Below are 7771 nucleotides of genomic sequence, written 5' to 3'. Positions count from 1 at the left end.
AAAAAAGCTCTTCAGGATAAAACTGAAATGTCCTGAGTCATCTAGTGAGGGTTGACACTAGTTCCTCTTTTCAAAGTCTTATTACCTCTGCCTCTGAACTTCAAAACTGTAGCTACTATCAACCATGATGTCTCAGCTGACAGGGTCCAGAGCTGTGATCTTGTCAACAGAGGCCAGGGTGGAAGAAATCTTCCTTTAGTGGTTTGTCCTCTTTGGGCAAATCCTGCAAAATGGACTTCTTCCTAGCTTGTGGAAGGAGCATTTTTAAGGGGTTAAATATTCTTCAGCTTCCGCTTGACAACTGAATTTTGAATTCACGAGCTGTGTCATTCTCTCCGTAGCCACACAGGAGGGCCGTGCTCTGTGTAATCTACAAAAACAAGTAAGTAAAGATGTGTATGTCTCTCTATATATACATATAAGCTGTGATTGCCTACTTCAGAAATCCAAATTAAAATTCATGTCTATAACAGTGATGCTCATCGTTTTACTCAGTCCAGTTTCACAGTCAGTTAAAAACCTTTTTAATTAGTAGCTATCAGCAATTCGATGAGTGGGTTGCTGGAGTGGAGAAGGTTAATGCTGTATCTGAGGTGGGGCGGGGGGAGGGAGTCAACTTTCTGCTGTAGGAAATAGGACATTTTTCCTTGATTTGATGAAATTACGTTGGAGAGAAATCCACTGTGTCTTGATATTGACATAATTGCGTTACATATGCTGAAATGGCCCTGTGTAATGGGCTGATCCTGCGCATGTACCAAAGTGCAAGGATGGCCTGGTGTGGCTTGCCGAGATGCTCTGTCTATTCCCATGCCAGCAGCCCAGCCAGAAGAGGTGAATGGTTCCAGGGGTATTAGGAGGGGTGCCAAGATCGAGTCAGGGCTGGCAGGTTTTACTGGGACAGTTGCAATATTGCGGTAATACCTCATGGGCCTCGCTCTTGAGTAAGAAACGGAGAGTAAAAGTAATTCCCAAGGATACTGAAGTAGGTCATCTCCATCATTGACTGTGACCCAAATATGTCCTCTGAGAATGAAGCCTCATTTCACACCCTAGCTAAACAGCATGGAGACCCAGGCTGGAAACAGGCTGGAAACCCTTCCATTTCTCCTGTGTATGAACTTCTGGTCAAAGCCCAGATTGGTTGTTTAGACCACTGGCAGAGAGTGAAAGAGGAAAGGCACGTGGATGTAAGAAGGGTGTTTAGATGGGGAACTAAGAGAGTCTGGGTCACAGGATTAAGGCAGCTATGCAAGCTTGCATGGGTATTTTTACTTGTGCTGTCCTCACACCTTCTCCGAGGAAAGACTTTTGTCCCAAACACAAGGACAATGTATGTACGTTGCAGGACACATGGCAGTGCACCACACAGCTGTGGCTTCTGGCTACACATCTGCTTGTGTTGACATGCCAGTTTGTACCATGCCCTTGTGTGCCTTGTTCTCCTTAAGAAGGAAGCCTGGGTGCACACAGGCAGGGAAGGAGCTGAGGTGCAACAAGGACACCGTTTGGGATGGTTGTGGGACCAGGGCTGCAAGGTGCACTGGGAAGCTCACTGTCTCGTAGGCAGCACGCAGGCAGAGGTCGTGCTGGGGGATCAGGGCTGTGAATGCATCAGTGCCCAGCAAACATGAGTATGAGGCAGCACTCCTACGGCTGCACAAACGGGGCTTCCAAAGCTATAATCTGTAGTCGTGGGATCTGAGCTGTGTTCAGGAAGTGTGCAAAACGTTATGGCGGCAGTAGGACATGGGATATGTTTTCTCTGTCTTGGAACAAGAAAACAAAACCGGTGGCGTTGCACTAGTAAATACCATACAGAGCACTGAGGATCATGATGGTCTTTTAAACAAGATAACCAAGTCAGTGGTTAGACTGCTGGGTGCACTGTATGAACCCAGCTTTATGCACTAGCTTTATATATAACTAAATCAAAAGCCTTGTGAAAGAGTAAGTAGGAAAACTAAGATTGAGTTTGCTTATAGTATGAAGGTGCACGTTTGATTTAAGTATAGTAGAAACTTTTTACTGGTAAGTGAAATATCGATGGAAAATGGCTTATGTCTCTATCTGTGACTTCTAGACAGGCTTACATGGATATTAAATAAAACAGTGTACTTTTCTGGAGTAAAGCCAAGATGCTGTCAAGGATCATATATCTTTTAGTCAAAAGTGGTATAATATCTCACTGTCTCTAAAGAGAAAAGGGCTGTCTATGGAGGAAAGTGGAAATATCCGTAGAAGAATTGTCCGTTTTGACAGCCCTGTGTTTAAAACACAAAATCCCATGAAACATTGCCAGGGATGGGAGAGGAATGAGAGGCAATGCTTTAGAATAAACCAAAACAACAAAAAAAGAAGCAAGTAAGAGTTGTCTACCACGTGCTTAAGAACAATAGCGCTGAGTCAAAACCTGCTGGACTCAGTTGGGAATGCTGTGGTTTAGCTAACCCAACTGAGCTGAACTGGAATGCTCTTTTTGTCTTTCAACAAGCCTGTAAAAGTTGGCAGAGATCAGATCAGCTGTTTAAGTCCTGCTGAACGACCCTCGGAGTTCAGCTCTTATATCTGGTTAGGGGCCCAGTAGAAAAATTAAGGGTCAAGCAGGTTGTAGGCTTAGCTGGCGGTTGTGTTTGAGGAGTGCGGAATAAGATGGATTTTTCTGCATGGAAGAAAAATGTTTGTTGCCTCAGAAAGAGGTATACTCACGCACTCTTCTTTTCTGAAGCAGGGGCTTGCTGTGTAAATAGAAAAGTGAGCAGTATCTTGGGGAATTATTTCCTGCTTGCGATGTGTTACACGGACTAGCTTAGCTCTTTGTCTAGGGGCACGTGTCCAAAGAGGTTTAGGTCTGTCTAAGTCAGAGCCATCACAGCTTGGTCCTGCACCTTGGTCCCTCTCTCTTTGCCAGTGCTGATATTTGTCTGATCTTGTCACAAGCCAGTTCAGGGAACTAAGCTGATTGAAGGCTACTGCTTTTTCCTGCAGTTACTTTTTACCTGGTTTAACTCCCTGAACCAGCCCATGGCAGGGTCACAGCCTAGTACTGGCATGCAAGAGCTAGCTGGAATTTGTGGCTGAGGTTAGAATGAAATGGGAGGACTTGGATTAGTCGAGTTCTTGAGGAACCTCAACCTACAGCAGTTTACCTTCTCTCTTTCTCTACTGCATCTGCCTGTATACCTTCAGGCCCTTTATGTGTTTTATACCCAAGTTTATCTGTGTATGGACTCTTTAACTAAACTCTCTCATAGTGCACCTGCATACTGCTGGACCTCCTTTCTCCTTCACAGTCAGAATGTGCTCAGAAAGGCTGGAATTTGTACTTAGCAGCATTATGTCTCCACCTGGGTTTGTGAAATGCTGTGGGTCCCAGCTTGGCATGATTAAATACCACTGTCCCGATGGCTTCCACTTGGGTCAAGGCAACAAAGGCATATAGAGGGGTACAAAGACATGCTGCACTGCAGGTGCTAACTTAATTTGGGTATATCTTGGGAGGGCAAATGGTTTGGTGTCAAAATCTGGGCCTTATACTATGCCGGCTGGTCCAGAGGAGAGAAGGTCTCACTGTCCCCCAACCCATGGGCCTTCTGTGCCCTCCCCTCAGCTGTTTTGTAGCCTGACGTATGCTATGCATTCAGTGTTGGTGAAGGCAAGGCTGATAGAGGCATGGAGAGTTCGACTGCATATACTAAAAGTGCTTATGGTGAATCTTGAAACCATCACTCATTCTCTGGGCCTAGGTAGGCTATGCAGTTTCTTCTATTTTATGCTAGAAAGATGGCTATGTGAAAAAAGCAATAGGGCTCAGTGTTGTAATGATTTGGTGCTGTTTCATCCTTTAAGGGGTCTAGGAGTATCAATAATAATGTGCACTTTGGGATTACTAGTAGGAAGCAGTACTTCAGGGTATCATCTCAAGTGGTGTCCTTGGAGAACTTGCCTTACCAAATGATGCCAACTCCTTCAGTTCAAAGAAAGTAAAAGTATTTTCAAAATTTGGCATGTAAGTAATAGTTGTAGTTGCTGCAGAGATATTGAGCAATTGTAGCTGAGCCTGTGAAATCTTGAATGGTGGGGAGAAATCCCAACAAACAATTTCTCTCCTAAGAGTGGGTTCTACATTTTATGAAGGCCTCAGAGCCTGCCTGTAATTTCACCTTTTCTGACAGTTTGCCTTGCATTTCCACTTGCTGACAATTGACATTATTTTAAGCCACCATCTCTCGTTTGTTTGCCTTAGCAGTTTCTGTTAACTCTAGCCCAGCCTACATGTTTTAGCTACTAACGGTTTCAGATGGAGGGACTTGACCTTCCTCCCTTAATGTTTTCTCAGTGTTCTTTTGTTGCTGGGTATGAGATGCAGGAAATATATTTTTTTTCCTCAGAATGAGGCTGTAGTTACCTGAGGGTTGAAAAAACGAATAATGTAATTCAAGGCAATAGCACACAGCAGTGAAGAATGTAAATGGTGCTTTTCACTTAGCCTGGTTTCTTGCAATCCCTTTTTCACCAGGAGCAGACAAATGACTATTCCAATAATTAAAAGGAATACACCTGGAGAATTAGCTGTATCATGAATGCCCCAGAAGTTAAAACTTCAGCTCTCTGTACATTCAGTCCCCACAGGCCTAAAATGTAGAAGCCAAATTCCAGTTTAGAGCTGCTGCTTTCAGGTGGCAGCATGAACTCTGGTACCAGCACCATTTAAAGAACATATTCTTCTTATATTAATTATCCTTTTCCAGTATGTACCTTGAAGTGACATTTAATGGGAGCAAGAATAGGGCAGAAATAAATGCTGAAATGTGATAGCACGCATTTTATGTGGATTATCCATGGTCAGAAGAGGAAGTAATGATCTGATAAGGGTTTCAAGTTCTAATATATCTGATAAAGGATGAGAATAATTCCCACAATGGAGTTATCTATGGCTGTTCTTGGTCATATGGGAAATACGTAACTTCTATGCCCATGGGTGATGGTGATGAACAAAATCTAGAGTAGCTGTACTGCTTTATATATGCGTGTACTGGATGTATTTCTCTCTTATTCCGAAGATATTAACTTGCTTTTTAATCTTAGAATACAATCAGTGCTAAATCTCAGAGAAAAGGGTTGAAAACCAATAAGTTGCTTTTTCATGTTATACAGCTTTGGACAGCTTTTTAAGAATCAAATGACACCGCAAAGTGTGAAGTAACAAAGGAATTGTAAGCAGTGGCCAGCATGTGGAAAGTCAAAACTATCCACAGCTGAATAATGTTCTTATTCGAAATGAAGGGCAAACAGGAGTGTATTTTATTATGGCCCCTCTATGTGGCTTCAGAGATCACATAATCCAAAGTAAAAAATGGCATGCATGTGTTCCCTAAGATATTCTTCAGAATGGAGGGGCTATATATCAAAACCTTATTTCCTGGTAATGAATTTTAAATAAGTGCCCAGGGCATCAGGTCACTGATGTTTCCACTTTGCAAACTGGGTGGGCTATGGAAGCCCCTAGAGCCCTTCAAAGGCGCCTTAAAAAAGATCCCTAGCTTTAACTGACCAAACTTTTCAAGAAAAATACCTGAAACAATTAGGAGAATGAAAACCAGGAGGTCAGATTACTTGGCCCATGGCTGAGGATTTACATAAATAGGCCTAACCTTTGACTTGAAAATAAAAGGTAAGTACAGAGCCCTGACAGAACAGCAGGTCATTGGTATTTACTCTGTAAAGTACTGCCTCTGATGCTATGACAAAAATGCCAGGAATTCCACTGATCACTGTGTGCTGATAGGGCTCAAAGGTATGCAGCCAGCTAACAGAAACCCAGCCTACCTGACTGATCGAAACTGCATTACTCCCACGCATTTATAACCTGCAATCTGCAAGCGTGGGAAAGTGAGCAAGGCCTTACACAAATTCCTGAGAAAAAAAAATAAAATTGAGAAAGCTGCTGTCTTTAACAGATTTTTGATTTCTTTGTGGTTTGGGCAACATATAATAAAATTAACAAGAAGTCCGAGTGAGCATCTTATGATGCATTCTTCACTGTGTGCACTGCTGTTCAAGAGACTCCAGAATTGCTGTGGCACACGCAGGCTGAGTTTGGTACCACATTCAGCATCGTGGGACTTTGTCAGAGAGAATCTGTGCTTACAAGCAGTCTTCAAGTGTTAAAATGGTAACAAGCTGTAGGGAGCCAGTCCCTGGCTCAGTTCTTAGCTGATGAAACTCTAGACAATAAGCCTACAGGAGAAATGGTTTGCTGTATCTTTGTGCTACATTTTGTCGAGCAATGGCTCTGTACTCGCAGGTCAGAGAGGAAAAGGTGAACCAAAACTTTTTTTTACCTTTTCATATCTAGCATGACAACAAAGATGTTTTAGATATTTTTTTCTTTTCTACATTGATAGCAGAGAAAAGAGTATCCCTGTGAAAGTGGAAACAGTAAGTGCAAACTTTTTATGTTCATGTTTTATAGAGGGAGATTTGGTTTCCTGTTGCAGTTTGAGGCACAAGCACACACCAAGTATCCTGCAGGCTGTTTCAAACTTGTTTCTCTAATTAATCAAAAGTGATCCATTACAGAAAACCTGCAGGAATGTCAGAGATGGATGCTTCTGCTGTACTGTTTTTGACTTGCTTGTTACAACAGAGGGGGAAGCTGTTAGTGCCTGTCTAGTAAATTATTGAAGGATGGTGTAAGAGTGCCTGCCGCCTTCCTCTTGAAGGGCCAGGAAGCCTGGGGCTAGCCAGCCCCATGCTGCTTTCCCTGTCTGCTAGACTGCTGTGGGATTTTGGAGGGAGGTGGGGGAACACCCCACAGCTGGGGACTGATCCAGGGAGAAGAAGGCTGGTCCCATGCCCTGGGCACTGCCTGGCTGAGTCCCGTAGTTAGAAAGCTGGACAGGCGATGGTGAAGCAGGAGGAGCTGGAGGATAGTCAAGCAGGGTATCCTGGTGAGGAGACAGTTGTCAGTCCCCCTGTGCCTTTGAGCACTGTGCGAAGAGAAGCCCAGCCCAGCACCCCTCTCTGACCAGCATGGCCTTCACAGGGTACTGCTGGGCACATCTCCCTCCCCGCTCTGGGCGACAATTAAAAGACATCCAGTCTCTGGAGGGTGTTCATGGTGACCTAGAGTCTCTTTGGGTGCATCCCCTTGCTAGGCTCAGCTGCCTTCTCCTAGGAACCCTGCCTGTCCTTGGTCTTCCTGGGCAGAGCAGTAACCAAGTATCCCCTCTGCAGAGTCAATTTTGTGATCCCCTGATGTGAAGTGTAGGCCAGTCTGCTTTTGCCTCCATGTCTAATGGTGCTGTGTGGTGCTGGCACTGTTTTGCTGACACACCGGACTCAGAGGTGATGGGGCAGAGTTGTTACCTCTCAAGTCTCGTACTGCACTATATCACTGCTTGATATCTTGCATGCTGGTCTGCGGCTGTCTGCCCTGCTCTGTCAGACTGGCTGCATCGGCCAGAAGTGGCTTTGCGATGTACAGCTACAAGGTTAGTGGTAGCGGAGCTATCTCAGGGAATTGAGGGCAAGACTTCATAGACAAACCATCTAAAAGAGGTGTGCGGTCCAGGATGTGGAGCTGCCACTGGTGACAGCACTACCTTGTGAAATGATGAGAGTGCACCCCTTGTTCAGGGTAAATAAGGAGTGCTTCTGTCTTGCTTGGGGGTGGGGAAAGGAGAATTGGAGACCTAGACGATTTTTCATGGCCTCTCTTCCTCATCTTGATCAGCATTTTGATATCTGCTGTGAACCTTAAGAGCGC

General features: G+C 44.4%; 1 long non-coding RNA gene across 1 annotated transcript in view; it reads left to right on the top strand.

Moving 5' to 3' along the window:
• The first annotated feature begins 211 nt into the window (after nt 1-211).
• The window catches only part of LOC106885683, a 91953-nt gene continuing 84393 nt past the window's right edge, over nt 212-7771 (top strand). The window contains exon 1 of the long non-coding RNA XR_001411474.1: nt 212-382. This is a non-coding gene — a long non-coding RNA (uncharacterized LOC106885683). The remainder of the gene's footprint in view (nt 383-7771) is intronic.

The sequence above is a fragment of the Calidris pugnax genome, unplaced genomic scaffold, assembly GCF_001431845.1.
Source record: "Calidris pugnax isolate Ruff unplaced genomic scaffold, ASM143184v1 scaffold25, whole genome shotgun sequence".
Classification (NCBI taxonomy): Eukaryota; Metazoa; Chordata; class Aves; order Charadriiformes; family Scolopacidae; genus Calidris; species Calidris pugnax.
This window is presented reverse-complemented; position numbering and strand designations above follow the sequence as displayed.